The following is a 21,931-nucleotide window of genomic DNA, read 5'->3' as shown; positions in this document are numbered from 1 at the left end:
AGTCTTTGCCATGAGAACCTATAAAACGATGGTAACAGAGCTCCGAGCATTTTGTCACCAATAATAATAGTGACCGAGAATAATCCAGGACGACTCCACTTAAATAAACACCATCAACAAGCAAGGCACCCTCGTGAAGACAAGAAAGCTAGGTGGAAATTAAGAAAGAAGATGTCAGTCCCCCAACCACACAAAACAATGCATACAGAGCTTGTAAAGAATGTAAGAGAACTGAAGTCATCAAAATTAGAAATGTTGAAGGAGTTATAAAATCAGATTACGAAGAGAATATTACATGTACATCCAATTGACTTAGAAATATCTGAATATACAAAGAACAATTTAAAAGTTGAAATGGTTGGAGCGCCTGGGTGGCTCAGTTGGTTAAGCGTCCGACTTTTGATTTGGGCTCAGGTCATGATCTCGTGGTTCATGGGATCGAGCCTCGTGTCAGACTCTGTGCTGACAGTGCAGAGCCTGCCTAGGATTCTCTGTCTCCTTCTCTCTCTCTCTCTGCACCCTACCCCTCAAAATAAATAAATATTAAAAAATAAAAATTGAAATAGTTAATGGAGTTCTTTTAAAAACAGAAGCTTCCTTTCTTGAATGATTTTGCAAGTGCTAATTTGAAAGCTTAAAGGAATAAATCATTTCAACACAGAAAAGTTAAAACCTCCCTCACCCATCAGTGATGGATAACGTATGAACCAGAAGTTAAAGAAGGCAGTTCCCCAAACTCCAAAACTGTAGGTCGATTTTGGTTAAGACTGTCATAATACTTTTGCCCCATAACAAACGAGCCCCAAATTTGGTGGCTCAATGCGTTTGCTCTGTCACAGTCTCTGTGGGTCAGGAGCGGGGTGTGGCTGGTGGGGTCCTCCGCTCGACTGCAGTCAGGGCGCTGGCTGGGGTTGGGGTAATCTCAGGGCTCAGACGGGACAGGGTCTGCTTTGCGCTCAGTCAGGCGGCCGTCAGACTCAGGTCCCTGCTGGCGGAGAGATCCGTGCTGGCCTCTCCAAAGGGCATGGCTCTCAAACATGGCCACCAGCCATCTGCAGAGTGGGAGGGAAAGAGGAAGGAGGGTGCCCACGAGGGAAGCCAGAGTCTCTTTGGAACCTAAGACAGACGGCACGGTCACCTGTGCCTGTGTGTGCCTTAGGAGCACGAGTCTCCGGGTCTGGTCCCACGGAGTGGAGGGAATTGCACAATGGTGTGAATACAGAGGGCAGGAATCCGTGCTGGCGTCCTGAGGGCTGCCTTCCACAGATCAGCTAATTTCTGCCCCCAAGACGAGTAAATCAAAGTCCTGTGCGGTGAGAGAATAACCCAACATCCCAAAGAGGATTTGTGCCAGAAAGGCGTGAAACGGAGGTCCTCACGCGCACATCATGTCATTAGGTCAAACCAAGTACACGTGCTGAGGCCTAGCACTTGTGTCAAAGGCCTCCCCTCGGAGGATAAGGGGCCCTGCAGGCCAATGCCTGCCTGGTAAGGGCTTGGGATAAGCCCGGAGCATCATGGGGCTGGGTAGGGCAAGCCAGTGATGCACAGGATCCTCTGGTCTCTGCCATCTCACAGAGAGGTCACCCGGGCATCCGCTGAATGTACACACTCATCCTACAGTGTGGCCTCTCCCCTGCAGGGTTTCCTTCTTTGGGGCAAGTGTGAGATGCTTGGAGATCTTAGGGCAGGCAGAACTGGACCCTACGGGATGGGCCTCAGATGAACCGTCAGAGAATCACCAAGAGACAGGCGGGTTCGAACAGCCACCGTTAACCAGGACACGTGTGTTTGTCAGCTTGGGCTGTGTAACACACACCACAGATGGGTGGTGCACGCAAGTCCAGGATGCAGGCGTGGGCAGGGCTGGCTTCCCCTGAGGCCACTCTCCTGCCGTGTAGGTACCGTCTTCCCGTGTCCTCATGTGGTCGTCCCTGTGTGTGTCTGTGAGTGTCTGTGTCCTAATCCTCTCTTATAAGAACACCAGTCATAATGGATTGGGGCCCACCATAAAAGTCAAGTTTCACTTAATTCCTTCTCTGAAGACCTTATCTGCAAACACAGTCACATGCTGAGGTCCTGGCGGTTAAAGCTTCGACATGTAAGTTTGTGTGGGGGGCACACGGTCGGGCCCAGCACAGCACAGGATGCAGCTCTTGGGAAGACTGCTCCCAGACCAGTAACACCCAAGTAGAGGACGTTCCCGGGCACCGTAGGATGTTTATCTGTTGCGGAAATGAAACGAGAATAAGCAAAGCGATTTATTCAGACTCGGCCGCCGTCACTCGCACTTGGGAGAGCCCCGGAGGACTGGGGGAGCTTCCGGGCTCCGGGGAGGCAGTGGACGTGGGATGCTGGGGCGGCCAGCTGGAAAGGGGCGTCCCGTGCGACTGGACAGGGGAATATCTTCAGCTTCCTCTGGTTGGTCCTAAGTTGCAATTGAGACAAAACTTAGGGAAGCTGTCAGTTACTGATCAAGTCCTGGCCATTGGGTCCAATTATTACAGAAATGATTGGCTTCCTGGACCGGTTGTTAGATACGGTGGGCCGGCTTCTGGCTCCGGAGCCGTGGGCACTGGGCTTTGCTGGATCTGTGACTTCATGACAACAGAAAGTCACAGGTCTGTGCACATTGTGATCGTGGTAGATTTATCAAACTATCATTCAAGCTCATCACATCCTCGAAACTGGCTATTAGTGGCAGTGGGACGCACGGCTAGACCCTACTTCCGATGCGTTAGGGCACGTATTTTACTATTCCACAAATTGTGTTTGAAAATTGTATTCCAGTATAACTGGTTTCCTTTGCAATTCCAAACACTTTATTTATGCTTTAAAAACATGATTCTGAGATGGGGATTCTGGCAGATGGAATTTTCCGAAGACGGGCTCACAGTAATATCTTTAGCCCACCGGCTCCCCTGTAGGCAGCCACGTCGGGACCCGGGCAGGGTGGCATCTGATCCCACCCCGTGAGTCCGGGAAGCCCCAGGGACCTGTCCTAACCAGCAGAACGTAGGAGCCACGATGCTGGCCGACTTGGAGGTGAGGCCAGATGCCGAGGTCCAGCCCCAGCAGGTCCAGGGGCTCCCGAAGGATGAACGGCGTCGGCGAAAATAACAAATGGACACGACAGCAGTGTGTTCGACTGGCCGCTTTATTGTGGCAAACGTGGCATTATGTTTGTTAGCAGTTTCCTTGGAGCGTGGTCATCTATGTTTCTCGGCTTTACGTGATTCTAAAAACGTTCCTTGGTGTGATCACCCATTAAGGAACCTCACGGTTATTTCTTTGCAACGTTTCCTCCTGCCTTTTGCTTATTGACTGATTTCTTCATACTACTTTCATTATGTATCTACGTTTATTTATAGTCTGTAAAGCATTTGCTTTGCTATTTTCATGGAAGGTCATCTAGCTCTCAACACCTCAAGTGGAACGTTTACAGGGACCTGACTTCTTGATTGTTCCTTTGAACCATTTGCGGTACAAGGAACAAAAGTATTCGCTTTGGTCTGGGGTTCCGGGAGGGAGCCAAGAGGGCTGGGAACCCACGCCTTATGCGCTCCCAGAGAGACAATGTATACCTGGGAACTAATGAACCATTCTGTACCTTCAGTCACCAGGTCCAGTTACCATCAGGAATGCCTCCTGGGGGCCAAGTGGGCCTAGGGCTTGGAGTCACTTGTATCCCTAGAGACATCCCTTTGTTGCCGGAGTGGGGCTTTCGAACCCATTTGCTCCCCTCCCTGGCTGAGAGATGTATGGGGCTATCCTTCCTTTAGGTAGGGGACGGGCAGGCAGGGGTGGCACCGGCTGGCTATAAGGTTTCATTATCCATCTTCGGATTCTCAGGGTTTTTCCCTCATCCCCAGAAGATATCCCCGAGTTTGCCCCCATGGGTTTCTTTTGAATCATCAGTGCCAATTGGGCCGTGGGGATGGCCACGATGAGTAAGAGGAGGGACACCAGTAGCTTCCCATTCGGAGGGTCGCTGTGCATTGCCCTTCCTCCAACCACCCGGGCTGTGCCACCAGGAAGGCTGGATGGGTCGGCTCCCGGCAGCCGGAAAAGCCCACGCGGAGTTCTCCCGAGTCTCCTGGCGTGCTCGCTCGCTCTCGTGGCCCAGCTGCCGCCTGCGAGGAGCCCGAGCCCTGTAGACAGGCCGCCCACTCCCAGCACCAGCGGGGAAGCCTCCAATCTGGCCTCCAGCCTCTGAGTCCTCGTAGCTGAGGCCCCAGACCTCCTCGGGCTTCCTGTCCGAACTGCGGACCTGCGGACCCCGTGCGCATAATTAAACAAGGGCTGGCGTCCACCGTCATGTCTGTGGCACAGCGATGGAAACACAGGAAACAGGGCCCGTGGGCTTCAGCACGGTGACCAAGGCAAGCGCAGTACTTGGCCACAGTGCTTCTCAGTCGGGTCTGGGGCCACTGACGGCTGGACCGCAGGGCTGGGAGCCCAGGACTGTGGCAGGCAGCGGGGGGCTCCAGCTGGGCAGTGGGGGTGGCTGGTGTTGGGGGAAGGGGACGCTGGTGTCCTGCCATGCTGGCTGAAGCCCAGGCCCGTGCTGTGCTTGACGCGGAGGGTCAGAGGCCACGGGAGCAGGGCCAGGACACCCCCGCTGGAGGCCGGTGGCCAAGTAATTAGGGAAGGTCTTGCCCACAGACCCTCTATGGGCACCCTGGCATCTCCACACCGGAGGGGGAAAACAGGAGCAGGGAGAGCTGCCTGGGGCCACAGAGCCCAGCGCCACGGCCACATACTCAGACACTGCAGTCTCCGTGTCATGTCACTGGGAGAGTCTTCTGGGCAAACGGCAAAACAATTCTAATTTCATCTTGGAGAAGGAACAAGTGAGGGGCACCTGGGTGGCTCAGTCGGTCGAGCGTCCGACTTCGGCTCAGGTCATGATCTCACAGTCTGTGAGTTCGAGCCCCATGTCAGGCTCCGTGCTGACAGCTCGGAGCCTGGAACCCACTTCGGATTCTGTGTCTCCCTCTCTCTCTGCCCCTCCCCTGCTCATGCTTTGTCTCTCTCTGTCTCTCTTAAAAATAAACATTAAAAAAAATTAAAGACAAATAGAATCTTGTCTATTAAAGATTAAAATAGATTCAAAATAGATTAAAAGATTAAAGATTAAAAATAGAATCTTGTCTAAAAATTAAAGACAAAATGCAACAAGCAATGTGTCAGTGAGGGTCTGTGTTTGGCAACATGAGGGTTGTTGGGACCACCCTATAGATGCCCAAACTCCACATCTGTCTTACAAGGACCAGGGAGTTGGGGGCATCACAGTGTCATGGGACCCTCGCCCCGACTCTGCAGCCTTGGGATGATGGCGCTGTCCTCTCTGACAGGGGGATCTGCTGTCCCCAGGCCGCAGGAGTGCTGCCCAGTCGCCTAGGGTTGGGGTCGGGGGTCACATGGCGGGCGGAGAAGTGGCACCAGCCCACACACTGTTCTGCGGTCTGAGACGCAACCCCCCCCCCCCCCAGCCCCGTGCAGAAGGCGGAGCAGTTGTGCGTGTGTTTGTCGTAAAACAATTTGTCAGAGACAAACATGAAGTGTTTAACTTACTTTTACAAACTTTTACCTTTTCCTGTTACTTTTACTTGCATTCGCTGCGTCGTTCATGCTGGTGTTTTAGGGTTTTCTCATCTCTCAAGCAAAACGTACGTCTTCAGTTTTAAAACGTATCCAGACAGGCTGCCGTTGGAATTCACCAGTCTTTAAAAATCCGTGATTCATTTAATGCTGTTGATTAAAACCTGGCTTCCAAAATGTTTTCTTGTGAGGCACATGTCTGGTCTCGGTTTGTGGGAGGCTGGGTTTCTGCTCCGCTAGCCCGCGTGCGATGACCTCACCGGTCGTCTCCCCGTCTCCCCGGGAAAGGAAGCCGACTCCAGCGGGCTCGGGTTTCAGTGGCGGCTCAGAGCCTAGAGCTCACTTTTGGCAGGAAGTGCAGAATCAGCACTAAGAAGGCCAATGTTTCCCGAATCCCAACCAGAGAGCGGGTGCCAAAGGCCGCGGAGTGATGCAGGGGCCTCTGGGGAGCAAGCTGGCTTGCTTCGGCTGCCGAAAGCCCATCTTCCAATCGGAGTGGTTTCTGTCGCCACGGCAGAGGGGAGAAGGTGATTCTGGCAATTCGGGGACAGAAGTAGGTGACCCGAGGTGTCCAGGCGTGTGCACAGAGGGTAACATGTACACGGCATCTTCTCCTACACGACCAACCGCGCCTCCACTGGGTGACACAGACACTTCAGGCAAACAAAATCCAACCGTGACGTCTCATCCCTGTGCTCTGTCACCATTACACGGCGACCACTTACACGCACACCACACCTGGGGTCCCGGGCACGGAAGCAGGAGTCACACCGCTGTCTGGTGCTCGGGATGTTGGGCTGGGGAGACCCGGCTGCAGGCCAGCAGGCTGCCCCCCTCCCCTCTCCACTCCCCCTCCCCCACCCCCCCCCAGTGCCAGCCCCTCTCTGGAAAGGCACCGTTTCCCAGCCACGTCCCTATGGAAAGTGCTGGAGCACCCCACCGCTGCCAGCTGGCCCAGTGACCGTGGGGAAAGCCCCCGCCACGGGCTCGCGTTCCCGCCTGCCCAGCGAGACGGAGGTGTGGGCCGGTGCCTTCCTAATTCTCTAGGAGCTTAGAGACTTCGGAGCCTTAGGTCGCCCCTCGATGGCTCCTGTACAAGCTACAGAGGCACCCGCAGGCCCCGTGTGGAGTTCTAGCTGGCAGGAGGCCTCGCACCCCCACGGACGAGGAACCCACGCTGCTCCGAGCAAACTTGACTGTTTGTCGGGGACTCTCAGTCAGGAGCACTTCCAGATCAAGCGTCACACTCAAGTGACAGTAATTTGAGATCGGCAAGCTGGCAGAATCTCCCTTAACCCAGCAGGGGCTGGAAGGCACAGCAAAGAGAATTCAGACTCGGAGCAGGATGAAATTCATCTTGAATGCAAATAATCCGCCTGACCTCGCACAAGGTGCCACTTTGTGCTTCGTTTCCTTTTCCCGCAAAATAGTAGCCCTGCAAAGGCCACCGTGAGGCAAATGGCCATGGACTCCCACACACCCGCAGTGGGGAGCAGAGGTCCCCTCACAGACCGTGAGCTTACTGGCGATTATGGTACGGTCATGGTGGAAAGGATCAGCCTGACGTATTTTAAACTCACATCACCTCCGTACAATGAAGTGCCCAAATCTGAAACACAGTGCTCAGTGAATGTCTACCTGTGTATACATGTCCATGTAACTGCCACCCAAATCAAGATCTGGAACATTACCTTCACCCTCGTCTTTCTTCCACCCTCTTAGGTTCTGTGATCAAGGCATGCAAATTAAAGTGGCAAAACACAGATAACTGGAGAGAAAAAAAACCCTAGAATTTATTTACATGTGCAACATGTATACTTCTGACTCTGCAAAGCTGGGGATCTAGCCTGGACTTGGGGTCCTCTCTCAGTCTGGGTACACGCAACAACCAGCACTGCCAATGTTTCACTTTAGTGTCACTCTCCCTGGGTACCTTCTGCGATGGGCTGAGCTGTGTCCCCCAAAACTCCTATGTTGGAGTCCTAACTCCCAGCACCTCAGAATGCTCCTGTGTTTGGAGATAGGGTCTTTAAAGAAGTGGTTAAAGTAAACTGAAGTCACTAGGGTGGGCCCTGGTCCAATCTTCCTGGTGTCCTTCTAAGAAGAGGAGATCAGGACACAGACAAGCACAGAGGGATGACCACGTGAGGACATGGTGAGGAGACAGCTCGGTACACCAAGGACAGAGGCCTCAGAGGAAACCAGCCCTGCCCGTGCCTGGATCAGGAACTTCTAGACTCCAGAAATGAGGGAATAATTTCAGTTGGTTAACCCACTTAGGCTGTGGGGTTTTGTTACGTAGCCCGAGCTGACTGATACACCTTCCGACTTTTTCCCAAGGATGTAGGAAGTCTTCCCCTGTCCTGGCTGCTGCCGTGTGCCCACAACACTGACTTCACATCTCCACTGGTGAAATGATCCCATGGTATCCTCATCATCTCCACGAGACTGTGTGTTCCTCGAGGGTTGTCCCTACCTCCTCACGTAAAACAGTTTGTCAACAGACGCTTGTTTGGTTGAGCCCAAAATAGAAAAGAACAAATGCTGCATCCTTTAAGACTGACGAGTTTCATTATAAACTCTTCTCCGCCTTTCTTGAAGCAGACTCCCTCTCCTATTCCAGGCCTGTTTCATCACTGACTTTGCCTCCCCGCCTAATCGATTTGAACCAACGGCACAGCACACTTCGTAGCATAACATCGGGAGCCTACCATGCGGAGAGGGAGGATCTCTTCTGCACTGCTGGTGGGAATGCAAACTGGTGCAGGCACTCTGGAAAACAGTATGGAGGTTCCTCAAAAATTAAAAATAGAACTACCCTACGACCCAGCCATTGCACTACTGGGCATTTATCCACGGGATACAGGTGTGCTGTTTCGAAGGGACACGTGCACCCCCAAGTTTATGGCAGCACTATCGACAAGAGCCAAAGTATGGAAAGAGCCCAGATGTCCATCGATGGATGAATGGATAAAGAAGATGTGGTATATCTATACAATGGAGTATTACTTGGCAATCAAAAAGAATGCAATCTTGCCATTTGCAACTACGTGGATGGAACTGGAGGGCATTATGCTAAGTGAAATTAGTCAGAGAAAGACAAAAACCATATGACTTCACTCATATGAGGACTTCAAGATACAAAAAAGATGAACATAAGGGAAGGGAAGCAAAAATAATATAAAAACAGGGAGGGGGACAAAAACATAAGAGACTTAAACATGGAGGACAAACAGAGGGCTACTGGAGGGGTGATATGCTAAATGGGTCAGGGGCATGAAGGAATCTACTCCGGAAATCATTGTTGCACTATGTGCAAACTAACTTGGATGTAAATTTAAAAATAAGTGAATTATTAATAAATAACCAGGAGCCTACCAACAAATTCTACATGAGGGGTCTAATGACCGTGGTCAACTGTCCATACGGAAGTTTCCAGGCCATATTATGTTCTAGGCACAGAGTGACAGGCAATATGACAGTGACCACAGGTGAGGTCATTTTTCTGGGTCTGTAGGAAGAGTGTTGCTTTCACACTCATGGTATCCAGCTGAGCTGAGTGCGTGACCATGACCGTGTGCTGGGTCATCCTGCCCGCTCTGCCCCAGGTTGCCCCTCCCCTCCCCCCGCACAGGCTGCTGCTCCAGAGCCCCTCCCCTCCTCTGAAGCTCCAGCCCCAGCCTCTGGTCCTCCAGGCCAGGGATGTCCTCCTTGCTGCAGTCCCCGGCCAGAGTGCTGGGATTCCAGAATCCACGTTCTCCCCACCCTGTCCCCACCCAGACTCCCTTTCCTTCCTTCCCTCCTTCCTTCCTTCCCTCCTTCCTTCCTTCCTCCCTCCTTCCTTCCTTCCTCCTTCCTTCCTTCCTCCTTCCTTCCTCCCTTCCTCCTTCCTTCCTCCTTCCTTCCTTCCTCCTTCCTTCCTCCCTTCCTCCTTCCTTCCTCCTTCCTTCCTCCCTCCTTCCTTCCTCCCTCCTTCCTTCCTTCCTCCTTCCTTCCTTCCTTCCTTCCTTCCTTCTCCTTCCTTCCTTCCTTCCTCTTTCCTTCTCCTTCCTTTCTTCCTTCCTCCGTTCCTCCCTTCCTTCCTCCCTTCCTCCCTTCCTACCTCTTTCTCTTTCTTTCTCTTTCTTTCTTTCTTTCTTTCTTTCTTTCTTTCTTTTTCCTGATTAATTTTCCTCCCTCTCTTTTTCTTACATATTAGCAGGGGATGCTATCCAGAAGTCTCCATACACATCTTGATGCTTGGCTTATATTTTTGGTGATACATTTAGTCATGTATGAAACGTAACCCAATGAGACAAACCGAGTGAAAGTATTTAACGAACCGTGGAGTTTTCAGTAAATATCTGAGGGTGTGGTTTCCTCTCGCTGTTTCCCCTTGAAGTCCGTTCCCACACAGCTGCTTTCTGCTCCAACCACTTCTTTGTCCGCGAGGATCCACAGAAGGCTTTTCCGGAATTGGTCAGCACATGGGTCCTCAGCTCAGCTGCTCTCTAGCAGATCTGGCTCCGCGGCGTTCCCAACCTCCAGTCCCTGCTTTCCAAGTTAGGGCGAGTCAGGATGGCCTTCAAGGGTCTCCATGCTCACTGCAAACATGTTGAGTATAATATTCAATACTGTGGCTTTTCAACCATGCACCCCACGTTCTGGGACACTCTTCCCACAAAGAGGTGAGATCTACTCCCCACCCCCGAGTCCGGCAGGCTGGTGATGCAGGGTCACAGCGGCTGCGTCTCCGGGGAAGCCCGACCTCACAGAGCCCACCATGCTGGAGAGGTGACCTGGGGGCATCCCTGTCAGCCTTGTGAGTGCACCGCTGTGGATGTGGACTCAGGCTCCGGCCCCCACGTGGCCGCTCCTCAGAGCCTTTCCTGAATCCCCACCCACAGAGTCAAGGATGAAAGAGGGGGTTCTGAGCCCCAAGAGTCCGGTGCTTGGTCACACGGCAGTAGTAATGAGCGCGGGGTATACGTATCTGGTGGGTCACCCCATGCTCACTGTCCTTGAGGAAGTCCCACACAACGTGTGACTGGACACAAAATGAAAAGTGGAAACTTACAATTTTTTTTGATGTTTATTTTGAGACAGAGACAGACAGAGCATGAGCTGGGGAGGGGCAGAGAGAGAGAGAGACATACACAGATTCCGAAGCAGGCTCCAGGCTCCAAGCTGTCATCACAGAGCCTGATGAGGGGCTCGAACCCAGGAACCACGAGATCATGACCTGGGCCGAAGTTGGATGCTCAGCAGACTGAGCCCTCCCAGGCACCCCTGAAAAGAGGAAACTTTATGTATTTATTTTTTTTTTTAAATTTTTTTTTTTCAACGTTTATTTATTTTTGGGACAGAGAGAGACAGAGCATGAACGGGGGAGGGGCAGAGAGAGAGGGAAACACAGAACCGGAAACAGGCTCCAGGCTCTGAGCCATCAGCCCAGAGCCCGACGCGGGGCTCGAACTCACGGACCGCGAGATCGTGACCTGGCTGAAGTCGGACGCCTAACCGACTGCACCACCCAGGCGCCCCAAAAGAGGAAACTTTAAATTAACAACATTAGAGTTGTTCTCCGGGGAGACATGTTTGTCCCACCTCAGCCAGGACTCCAGAGCGGCTGGGTCCCCAGGGCGCTGGTGGCTGTATTTGCAGCCCGCACACCAGCCGGCAGTGGCCACGTGTGGTTATTCACTTCCCTGAACGTCCCCAAACCAGCTGTCACATTATGGGTGCAGGATGTGTTTGTGCTGTGCACCGCCCACCTGTCTCTGTCCTTGTGACAGTCCAAGCGTCCCTGCTCTGTGGCACCTCAGTGGGAAATGCACGTGTGAATGTGGCCCCGACTCTCCTCACGGTACCGGGTAACCAGGGGTGGGTCATAAGTGATTCAAAATACACGCATGATATCCCTTTTCCAGAGATTATCACTGAAAAGAGAAGTCTTTAATTTTTTTTAACTTTAATTTATTTTTGAGAGAGAGAGAGCATGAATGGGGGAGGGACAGAGAGAGGGAGACACAGAATCCGAAGTAGGCTTCAGGTTCTGAGCTGTCAGCACAGAGCCCGACGTGGGGCTCAAACCCATGAACTGTGAGATCGTGACCTGAGTCAAAGTCGGACGCTCAACCCACTGAGCCCCCCAGGCGCCCCTGAAAAGATGATAATTCTTAAAGGTCCTTCCGGAGAACCTACGAATCTGAGCTGACATCGTCCCTACCCTGGCTGCCGAAATACCACTTTGGAGACCCTGGAGAAAGGTTAAGATTTCAGCCTAAAGACTGGGGATGGGGGGGCCTCTCGCTTGGGGCCCTTGACTCATTCGGGACCTGAAACCCCTCCGTGGCCTGGAGCAGTGGCCACGCGAAGTCTGCGTTCCCTCAGAAGCCGACCCGGAGACAGAAACTGGAGCACAGCTGGGGTATTCGGGAGAGCAGGGAGCAGCCTGGGGCAGGGAAGCGAGGGGTGGGGGGCTGGTCAGGGCAGGATGGGGTGAGTCCTGGGGAAACCCACCGAAGAGGTGAGGTGCGGGCTCTCAGGGTCGACGTTGTAATTCCCACGCTGTCTGTGCTCCGGCCTCGCAGGCAGTGGCTTTCGGGGTGCGGGGCCGGGGGGGGGGGGACTCTGTGACGGTAGGGGGTGGTGCCGGGATGGCCAGGCCTGGGGATACAGGGGGGCACGGGTGGGGGCTGCTTCAGGACCTCTCTCAGAAGAACGCTGGGAACACTTAGGAGAACAAAGAAAATCCACTTGATTGAAAAGCATGGTTAGAGTCTAAAGAATAAATTTGCGATGTCGCAGTATGGATGCCTCTTTATTCACGGGCAATAAGCCCCAGTGGCGGGCCTAACAGGCGCCGTGATTTTACATAGCGATGAGCTTAAACAGTGTCCGGGACGAGGCTCCTGCTGTCGACGGGGCCCCCGGGTGCACTGCCGCCACCGTGCTGTGTTACCCACATTCAGAGGAAGGAAATCTGACTTGTAGTTAGAAGTTAGTGAAAATAGAGACACAGTCGTTCCCATCCACCTTCTTGGGCGGCTGAACTCTGCCTGTGGACCTCAGGGCAGAGCCTCCAGCCCACACGGAAGAGACCACATAATGCAGGGGGTGCGGGAGCCCCGTGCCGCCTCACTTCCCCCCTGCAGACGGCCTCCCCCCGGGTCCCGCTGGCTCTCACCACCCGGCAGGTCCAGACCCGGCTCGTCTGCTTTCCTCTGGAGCCTGCAGCCCGAGGAAGCAGCAGCCACGGGTCAGGGGAGCCCCGGCCACAGACAGGAGGGGACCCCGGGGGGTTGGAGACAGCTGGCTGCAACAGTGTGCCGGGCCTGACACGCACAGATGATGTGGAATCAGGAATTCCAGAGCCTTTCCAGGGAGCAGCAGAGGCCGGGTGGCTCAGGGCAGGGGCGAGCGAGGGCTGTGTGGACCGGACCCCCGGGGGCTCTCCTCCCTGTGGCAGGAGGCACGCCTCGGCCAGCACTGAAGACGGGCAGAGGAACACCGACTGCTCTCGTTTCCAGCAAAGTCTGTGAAGGCACCGAAGTGAGATAATGGAGACCAGATGGAAAATCGGGGTGGATGCCGGGAGCGCCAGGGGTCAGAGCTCAGGCAGCGTTTCTGGAAAGAGAAGAAAGGGTGTGTTTCTCGGGTCTGATTTTCACATGCCTGAACTATGCAACCAGACAAATATTTGTGGATCTGCTCCAGCGCTGCAGGGCCGTCATGGGAGCCTGCAGAGGAATGTTCCGGCATACCAGTCTCCCTTCTGGCCCCAAACCGCCCTGCCGCTGACCCGAGCGAGCGATCGGGAGCTCCACATTCCCCAGGGGAACCTGCCCCTGCACCGCCTGGGCCTGGTCCGTGTCCCGGTCCGGGCTCGGGGGTCCCCGGGAGGGGGCTGCGGTCCCCGCGGGCGGGCGTGGTCGGGGGCGCGGCCCTGCCTCTGGCGCACGTGGCATCGCGGGGCACTGGTGGGCCTGGGGGGGGTGGGGTCAGAGCCTGCCGCTCGCCCACTCCCTGTGGCTGGGGAAGCCTGGAAACGCGCCCTGATTGGGACTGGAGGGCGGGGGCCCCTTGTGACGCATTCCTGACGGTCAGCCCTGAGCCCAGCCTCTGGCTACCTGCCGGGGTCCTGCCCTGCCTTTGGTAAGACGCGCGATTTTTCGCAGTCTGAGACCAGCCGGCAGATGCACGGCGACGTCGCTGCGGGAACCGAGCTCTGCCATTTGCGTTGTTGAAGTCACATGTGGGCGTCTGTGTCACGGTGCAGCTACGGCCACGTTCCTGAAGCGGAGGAAAAGTCACTTCCCGTGCTCCCGATTCCCCCGGGTGCACTCTGCCCGGACTCACGCCGCACACGGAAGTGCCCGGCGCGGGGACCTGCAGGTGACCACCTGCCGGGGAGATTCAGGGACGAGCGCAACGAGCCTTCGGCCTCATCGAAACAGGAACTATGGGGGAAGCCGGGGTATTCTCCAGTGACTTCAAATATACTGTCCATCCTTCTTTTGAATGGTTGTTTGTTTGTTTATTTTGAGAGGGAGAGCGCACAAGCATGAGCAGGGGAGGGACAGAGAGAGGGAGAGAGGATCCCAAGCAAGCTCTGCACTGTCAGTGGGGCTGGAACCCACAAACCGTCGCATTATGACCTGAGCTGGAACCAAGAGCGGGAGCCTCGACCGACTGAGCCCCCAGGAGGCCCCTACTGCCGGTCCCGATGGTGGCGACGAGGCCAAGGGCTGGTGTAGATGGGAAGGCGGCTCGCAACCCCAGGCAGGGTCGGCCAACGCTGAAGCACCGGGACCTTGAGAGGAAGGTCACCCTGAAGCCACGTGAGCCCGACCAACCTCCAGCAGGAACACAAGGCCCTCGAGGGGCAAGGCTTCTGCCTGTGTTTTTTCCGCTGACGTCATTCTCAGGGCCTGGCACGTAGTAGGTGCTCAGTAAGTATCTGGTGAGCGAGGGAAGGCCCGATAAGGAGGAAGAAAATGTAAGTGACTGAATTTGCTGAGTTTGGCGCCAATCTGTTGTTTTCCACCGGCACCATTCTTCCCGTTCTTAAATTTTTTTATCTTTTCTGACAACAGTGCTGACCCTTGCCCCCGGGCTCTTCTCCTCACTCCCTGTGGTTCAGGTGGGCCCGCCCACTACAGGCCTGGGGATTTGACCCAAGTCCCCCGGCTCCGTGTTCCCTGCTGGGGACAACATCTTGGGCAGGTGCACAGAAAGACCCTCTGTGCCCACGAGTCCAGAGCCCTGGTGTCCCTGCCCCGTGCCTGACCCACGCCTGGAGGTCAAGTCTCCCCGTGGATGCCTGGGGTTCCCTGGATGAGAACCATTGTTGTCAGGGTTAAGTTCATCAGAGTTCCCACTGCCCCAACCAGCTGAAAAATAGGAGATTACAAAATAGTGTACATTTGATGTGGAGGACGTCTTTTTCCCGAGCAGCTGTTAAGAAATCGAGAATTTGAGGCATCCGGGTGGCTCGGTCGGGTGCGTGTCCGACTCGATTTCAGCTCAGGTCATGATCCCAGGGTCATGAGATCGAGCCCCGCATCGGGCTCCATGCTGAGTGTGGAGCCTTCTTGGCATTCTCTCTGTCTCCCTCTCCCCAGCTCAAGCTTGCTCTCTCTCAAAAAAAAAAAAAAGAAAAGAAATTGAGAAATTGATGGGGCATATGACCTGTTAGAAGCAGGGACATGGGGGGCAGGGGCCCTGGGTGGCTCAGCAGGTTGGGCGTCTGACTTCAGCTCAGGTCATGATCTCATAACTCATGGGTTTGAGCCCCACGTCGGGCTCTATGCTGACAGCTCAGGGCCTGGAGCTTCGGATTCTGTGTCTCCCTCTCTCTCTGCCCCTCCCCCGCTTGCTTGTGGGTGCACATGCGCTCTTTTTTTCTGTCTCTCAAAAATCAATAAACATTAAGAAAAAAAAAAGCAGCAGGGACACGTCCCGCTTCGGGACGCATGCCAGACCCTGGCCCTCCACCATGTGTGAGATGTGTCCTGCAGCTTCCAGATGGTTCTGCTGTGCTCTCCTTTCTGCCCAGAGCGCCTGTGACACAGTCTCTGACCCCCTCACTTCAGCTTGAATTCCAGCTGTGGTCTGTGAGCTTCTTGGTCAGGGCTCTGTGTCCTCGCTCCCGGGGTCCCGCGGACCCTCTGAAACTACGGACGCACTTGTACTGTGAGCACTATTTTGAGGACAGTGGCCATAGTTTTGCCCAGATCCTCAGCGGTTTGTTCCCGGGCCCCCAAAAGAGGCCTGTTGTCTACAGAAAAGAATCAGGGCTGGCTGGTTCAATGGGTAGAGCACGCGACTCTTAATCTCAGGGTCATGAGTTCGAGCCCCATGTTGGGCGTGGAGCCTACTTAATAATAAAAAAGAATCCAGGGGCGCCTGGGTGGCGCAGTCGGTTGAGCGTCCGACTTCAGCCAGGTCACGATCTCGCAGTCCGTGAGTTCGAGCCCCGCGTCGGGCTCTGGGCTGATGGCTCAGAGCCTGGAGCCTGTTTCCGATTCTGTGTCTCCCTCTCTCTCTGCCTCTCCCCCGTTCATGCTCTGTCTCTCTCTGTACCAAAAATAAATAAAAACGTTGAAAAAAAAAATTAAAAAAAAAAAAAAAAAAAAAAAAAAGAATCCGTATTCCTTCCCATGTACATGAGTCCAGCTGTGATTTATACCTTCTGCTGCCTGACTTTCCCCCTTGTATTCTGTAAATCCAACAACTGCGAAGCACTCACAACTCTTAGAATGTGCCTGGGTGTTTTATGATTTCATTTTACTGTGCCTGCGGCACCTTCCGGAATGTTCTCCCCAGACAGCCTGCTTGCCACTCGCCAGCTTGCACCCTCTCCCTCATCCTTCAGTGCTCCGTGCAGGTATGACTCGGTCTGCACAGCCAGCCGCCCTCCCTAACACCGCATCATCACCGTCCGTGTAGTCTGACCCTGCCCATCTAGATCCCTCCCGCCACAGCCGGTATTTTCTCCGGTGAATTTCTGGTCTTTGTTTTGTTTGAAATGAACGAGAGGAAGAAGTCTTCCTTCAAGTCTCGGGGGGGTCCAGGCGTGTGTGGCTGGATGCTATCGCTCTTGACCTGTTTTCCAACACATCCTTAGATGTGGCCCGTGGAAACGTGGGAAGCGGGCCGGGGGCGGGGAACGTCTGGGACGTGGACACGGAGGTGGGCCGGTCTCTGTGTCAGGGTGGACCGCGGCATCACGCATCCGGCCCTGCGGTTTGTTGGCTTTGGCGAACCACGGCTGGGTTTTCCTGTAGTGAGACCTCCAGCCTCGACCGTCCAGAGTGTGTCTGTGGCGACATTCTCGCTCGGATTCGAGACGAGATGGGAAAACTCATTCCAGCTGAAACTCATAAAGCAGTCTCAGCTTGGGAATGAAATTTAAACCAAAACTAGGAAGCTAAAGGCCTTCCCCTCCTCCCCCGCCAGCAGGACTATATATTCTCAGAGAGACTTGATCTCTGGCTTGAATTACATGAAAGTGCGTAACAGATTTTTAGTGAACAGAAAATGTGGACCACTGTCCCAAATGAGTGTTTCTCCTTGATTTCGTTCCCACAGTGAAGGTGGAATGTTCCTGAAAGGTGACAGGATAGAATGAGGTGGTTCTGCCATTTGGTGTTAAAGAGTATAACTGAGTGTTTACCGTGGATGCGAGCTGTTCCGTATTTTCTACACATAAACTCACTGAATCCCGACTTTCTCATGTGGACCCAACACGCAGTGACCTGCAAAATATTAGTGGGGGAAGTAACAAGTAAGAAAAGTCAGCATCCTTTGAGAATGTGCCACGCATTATTCTAACCACAGACAAGCCATGTATAAACCAGTCACTTTTCATAGCCAACCTGTCAAGTCGCTACTCATACTTTCCATGTTGCATGTATACAAATGTCGAGGCCCAGAGAGGCCTCCTATCCCCCCGAAGGTCACACAGTAAAAAGCTTTCTGAGCTGGGATTTGAACCCAGGCCACGTAGCTGAGAAGTCTGTATTCTCAGCCATTATTCTTTCACTGAAATGGAAATTCGTGCTCTCTCCTTGGACGTAAAGCCTAAGTATTGTTTTGTACATTTGGAAACTTAAACAAATTCAAATAAAAGTTTATTTAGGGTAAGTTGACAAAAAGTCCTAAAGCTCATTCAGAAAGAATATAGAAAAATAGCTTGAAAATTCTAAAAAAGAAAAACAATGAGGATGGCTCTTCCTAGCAAATTTTTAACATAGATGGTAAAATTTTTAATAATTAGCATGCTACTGCTGTTTGGGCCAACGAATCAGTGGAACAAGTGAGGAAGTCCAGAATCACACAGAAACGTGCCTGACTTTATTAATCTTTCTTAAACCGTCACAGAGAATTTCCCACCAGCAGCAAAGTAGGCCCCCATCTGTGATTTACAATCAGTCAACCATTAGCGGGAAAAAAGCTTCTTCTCTCATGTTCTAGATCAAAATGAACCTGAGGTGGTTTAAATACTTAAGTGGCAAAAACAAGCATAAAACTATGCACGTAGCACGAAAGCAACGTCTACATACCGTTTTAGGTGCAAGAACTCTCTGAGTCTGACCGCACAAGCAAAATCACGGACGGAAGGATTGCGAGGTTCGTCCCTGCAAAGACATGTGCCCGTGGTGTCGCAGTGAACAAAGTTTAAAGACAAAGACACATTTGCAGCATAAGTGATGGGCGAAGGATTAAAAACCTGAATATATAAGTAGGCTTTACACGTGTATCAGAAAAGGAGAAACGCCCCAAGGGAAAGGTGATGTAAGCCAGGAATGAAGGGCCAGAAGTTAAGGACCGTCCGTGGAAATTATCAGCCTCACTAGTCATCAAAGATTCGTAAATTCACAGGTTTTCTCTCTCCGTCCCTCTCTCTCTCTTTCTCTCTCTGTCTGTCTATATCTGTCTCTTTCTCCCTCCCTCTTTTTGTTTCTCTCTCTGTCTCTCTCTCTTTCTCTCTCTGTGTTTCTCTGTGTTGGTCAATCAGGTGAACACATGAAAAAGAACGGCAATACTCAGCTTTTGGAGGAGAGGTAGGAAGAGATCCTGACCTTTCTGATTATAAAAGTGACTCTTGCTACAAAACACTCAAGAAAATATTGAAAGCTGTGCGTAAGAGAACGCAAGTTCCTCACAATTCCCTCCCCCCGCCCCCAAGTGCCCCCGGGGGCCGATTTTGTCACCTCGGCGTTTTGTGTCCTGCTCGGCTATCCCAGGCAGCAGTGGTCAGTGAGCCCCGGCTTGCACATGGCCCACAGTGCAAGCACCTCACACAGGACCTCACACACAGCTGGTGGCCCTCAGCAGGCATACTTTACCTGCCGTGCCGTTCCCAGCCCTGGGCAGGAGAATCAGCGGACGTCCTGTGGATGTTCGTGGAGAGAGGCACGAGGCCCTCGCCTTTGTAAATCTTTGTATATATTTGATTTGTCACGCAGCAACAGGAGACCCATCTGCCAACGAGGCCAAGCAGGAGACTGTAGATGAGCCCGTAACAAGCGGAGCAGACAGAGAAATTTCCAGGACAGTTCCTCAGCGGACGTCGCTATGCTAAGGACGGCCCTGCCTACCTCCTTCCCAGAGACGGAGAACTGGGGAAGTCTAGCACATTCTATGCTAGTTTGGTCCTGGCCAAGTCCTGTGGGCAGTCCTGTGGAGGGCAGCCTCTGAGTCTCAGCCCCTACCTGCCAAAGCCATCAGGGCTGATGCCCCTCCTGATATTCTGGAATGTTCCACCCTGCAGATGAAGCCTGAGCAGCTAGGGGGTCCAGTCCCACAGCAGTGAAGGCAAGGTCCCCATGGAGGGCTGCTGATTCCACAACGCCCCTGCCTTCACCTCCCCCGATTTTCGTGCTGGGCGCAAGCCTCAGGCCAGGGCAGGTTCCAAACCCTGTGTGAGTTATAAACCACCCAAGTGAGCAAATCCCAGCTCAGGGCAGCTGGGACGAACAGGGGACTCACTTGCTCACACAGCTGGGATGTCCAGGGAGGATGGGGCTCAGGGCCACCGGTCCTGAGCAGAGGAGGGTCTCTCTCCCGTCTCTGCTCGGGTCTTCCTGGTTTCATTTCCTGACTGGGACCGTAGTGGGGACGAGGCTACGTGTGGACCCGGCGTCCGCTCCTCCTGACCCTGAGACCGGAGGCAGACACCTTTCCCTCTGTGGCCACACTGAAAACCCCAGTGATCTGAGCTGCACACCGTCCCCGAGCCAGCTGCTGTGGCCGCTGTGGCCAGGGCAGTGGACGTAGCTACCACCAGCGTGGCCGGGGGTGGTGAGCAGGGCAGATTGGCGGTTCTCCACACCCCCGTCAGCGCGGTGGGGGCAGAGCTGTTCCCACCCACAAACAGATCTCTGATGCTCATTTTTGTGGGTGTATCTTTCGGCCTACTGACCTCAGCTTACCGCCATGTGTTTACATATGTTGACGGCAACGTGCGCTATCAGCCAGGGCGGAACGCCTCCTCACGTTGGCAGAGGCACCCCCACGGCACCCCATCCCCACCGTCTCCACGGGGCCGTGCTTCTGGGCCTCCAGGATGTGCCGCAAGCTGAGGGGTTCCGTCCCGGCCTCCCTGCTTCGTGCCGCGGGATTTCTGCCGCCTCTGACTCTGGCCGCTGAGCCACACTCAGCTCACCCCCAGGGCGCGCGGGGCCCGGTGCGGGCACACTCAGGGGCCCCGCCCCCGCGCTGCCTCCCCCGGGGCCCGTCCCGGCCTCCCTGTCTCTCTGCCCCGGCTCCTGGAGCTCCCGCAGTTCCTGTGGCTCGTCCTGCAGCCGCCTGGCCCGGACCGTGTGCCCGGTGGCCAGGGGTGATGTGGATCCGTCGAAGTCATTTCAGTACCACGTGGAGTGGCTTGAAAAAAGAAACGCCAGCAGAGCCCAGCATCCACCTGTGGGCCTGAATAGCTCCGGCGAAGGGGAGTCCGAGGAACACTCCACGGCAAACGCCCTCAAGAGCAGAAATCCTGCAAAGCTGCTGATTCCGAACCCGGCTTGTTTCAAGGTGAAGATCACGACCCGTATCCCTCTGTAGATGGTCTGCTCTGCTTCATCGGCAACACGTGTTGCAGACGCTTCAAAGCTGCAGCACGAGCAAACACGGGCCCTGTGCTGGCCTGGCAGATGGCTCCATCCGGAAGGCGGGGGCCCCGGGGGGAGGAGGAGGTGACTCGGGGCCGGGGCCCAGACTGTACTTCTGGGCCCCATGAAGAACACTGGAGGAGCACGCCTGCTGGTCTCCTCGGGCCGCTGTGGCAAATACCCCGTCCAAGGCGGGGTGGATGCCCCGGCTCGAGGCCTCTGTTCTCGGCACTTACACAGCATCGTGGGCTGATGTTTGGGAACCACCGTCTTGAACGCCACTGAGGCCTTGTTACCGAAATGGTTCAGGACAGTAGCGATACGTGAAAACACAATTCTGCAGAAAAAAAGTCCACTGAGAGTGAAGAGAATGGGGGAGGGGGCACTAATGGTAGATCTGGAAATTTCCGTGTAGTTTTGGGAGCTGGAAGGGAGATCGTGGCCATGTTGGAGGAGGAGCCAGACGTACAGGCAGAATGCAAGTGCAGGGCCTGCCTGGGGGACTTTCGTGGAACCCCAAGTCTGCAGGGTGGAGGCAGGTGGCAGGGAGGGCAGGTGCCTGCGGCAGCCGCATCCGGCCTCCCCCACGCCCCCAGCTCTGCCCCTGTGTGTGGGGGGCTTGTGGAGGGCTGACCTGGAGGGCCCTCGTCTAGGAGTCAGGAAGTGAGAGCGGAGCTGGGTCAGTGCACACGAGTCTAAACTTTCAGCGCTGGAAGCCAATAGCCGGTGTGCAAATGCTGCAGATCGAGGGAGGGGCCCTGAGCGCAGTGGGTCAAGCAGGTGCCAGGTGATGTCGGCCAGGGTCTCCCGTCCCGCTGGCCTGGGGAGGCCTGAGCTTGTGGGCAGTGTCATGCTCTAGGGACCGCACTTCGAGTAAGAAGCTCCAGGGAACCCGTCCAGTGGGGACGGCGTGGGACAGGGCCACCCCCTCTTGCTGTTTGCATCGTGCTTTGGGTGGGGTTTGGTCCCCTGGTCCCGGGAGCATTTGCTCAGGTCGGGGTGTGCTAGGCTGCAGCAGCAAAGAGGTTCCGATATCCAGACGCCTGGAAGCAAGAGGCGTATCCCTCCTGACGCCGAGGTCAGGGTACGCGCGGCAGGTTTGCGGTTCTCTGGCCCAGGCATTGCCGCCATGCCCCGTGGTGTCTCAAGTCCCCTCTCTCTGTCGTTCGGGGGACGAAGCCCCCGCTTCTGCTGGGGTTCCCTGGCTGGACCAGCCACGTGGCTACGTG

At 54.5% G+C, this 21,931-nt stretch overlaps 1 long non-coding RNA gene across 1 annotated transcript; it reads right to left on the bottom strand.

The window, feature by feature from the left end:
- Positions 1–11,171: 11,171 nt before the first annotated feature.
- Positions 11,172–19,865, bottom strand: LOC123593073. The gene is made up of 3 exons (XR_006710105.1): positions 18,939–19,865; positions 12,106–13,212; positions 11,172–11,522 (listed from the first exon to the last, which is right to left on the bottom strand). It is a non-coding gene; the product is annotated as an uncharacterized LOC123593073 (long non-coding RNA).
- Between the last annotated feature and the right edge of the window lie 2,066 nt (positions 19,866–21,931).

This window comes from Leopardus geoffroyi, chromosome D4 (assembly GCF_018350155.1).
Source record: "Leopardus geoffroyi isolate Oge1 chromosome D4, O.geoffroyi_Oge1_pat1.0, whole genome shotgun sequence".
NCBI classification, from domain to species: domain Eukaryota; kingdom Metazoa; phylum Chordata; class Mammalia; order Carnivora; family Felidae; genus Leopardus; species Leopardus geoffroyi.
This window is presented reverse-complemented; position numbering and strand designations above follow the sequence as displayed.